Below are 1,523 nucleotides of genomic sequence, written 5' to 3' on the forward strand. Positions count from 1 at the left end.
TAATTGCTGTACAAGATGTGGACATGATATCCTATTTACAAACAGTATTAGAACAAATCCTTCTATTCATGAAAAGAATGTAACTATATATCTATTCTAACCAGTTTGAATACACAGATACAAAATGGACATTCATCTGTATACCCTTTTTTTGTTTAGTTCCATTGTTTGAATATTATAGGTGTGTAAACTCAGCAAAATATTCTAAAAGAGTCCAGTAGTCCATAATAGTATTGGGTCTTCCGCTTGACTGTCAATGTCAGAAATTGTTGACCTGAGTCCCCTACAGCTCAGCATAACAGCATGGCTTTATGTCTTATATTTTGTTTTTATATTTTTCTGCTGGATGGTTAAGACCAAGGTAAAGCAGGACCTATGCAACAGGAGTTGTAGCTTTTGGGTCTGATAAGGTCAGTTAAAACCCCTCAGGATTTATCCTGAGATCCTATACTCAGATTGTAGATCCTTTGTCAGTGTCTTTTCTCCCATCCCTGTTAGTCTTTTTTTTTTGAGCAGTTTCTTTCATAAAGGAAAGTATGAAATTGAGGGTGAAATGAAATGTGTAATAATTTACCAGGTGTGACCCAAGGAGATAGCTCAGTAGAATAAGTGCTTGCCTGGCAAGCGCAGGGTCCTGAGTTCAATCCCTGGTACTGCAAAAAAAAATTACCAGGAGCTACAATTGCTTAATCATAGCTGTTACTGTAAAGTATGAAATTAATTGTTTCTGAATAATATGTTATGGATACAGAAAACATAAGTTGTCAAATAGAACTGTATATTCTTTCTTATTTTCTCTGACAGACTACAACGGATCACCACTAACCCTACTTCCTCTTTTACAGTTCTACTTGTGTTTATATGGTCACAGGGCTGTTAGCCTGCAGAATGCGGTGGAAGTGACATAGGCCTCCCCCAAGACTAACCTCTTTATACATCCAATGCTCCATTTTTGTTTCTACTTTTTTCTTCTATTGGCTAAATAATAGGATTCTGCAGCCCTAGAGGGGAAAGGCCACAGGCTGGAAAGAACTTTTGCTACTTGGAGCCTAGTAGGCTGACTAGGAACACCCACAGTACACTGTTTTAATATTATTAGCTTGTCCTGTGTGCTCCTCCACTCTTGGCAGGAGTTAGCTACATGCAAATGGTTACATCCACTCTGTCTATAAACACAAAACTTGAAGTCACTGGTCATGTGGCTCTACCTTAAGGACAGGCTCTAGCACAATTTGTTATAGCTAAATCTTGGAAACAACACAAATGCCCATCAACCAAGGGATGGATAAAAAAGATGTGATAATTCCATACAATGAAGTACTACTCAGTTATAAAAAGGATAGTCTCAAGGCTTTTATACATAAATGGATGCAACCAGAGGCCATATTCTTAAGGGAAAAAAATCAGCGTCACATGTAAGCACCATTTTGCATCTTTAGTGTAAGAAAATTCTACAACAAATTTTGTGAAAGGGAAAGAAACTGCTCCAAAATAAAGAACAATTGGGATGATTGGGATGGGGA

This window comes from Octodon degus, unplaced genomic scaffold, assembly GCF_000260255.1.
Source record: "Octodon degus isolate 3935 unplaced genomic scaffold, OctDeg1.0 scaffold00236, whole genome shotgun sequence".
NCBI lineage: Eukaryota > Metazoa > Chordata > Mammalia > Rodentia > Octodontidae > Octodon > Octodon degus.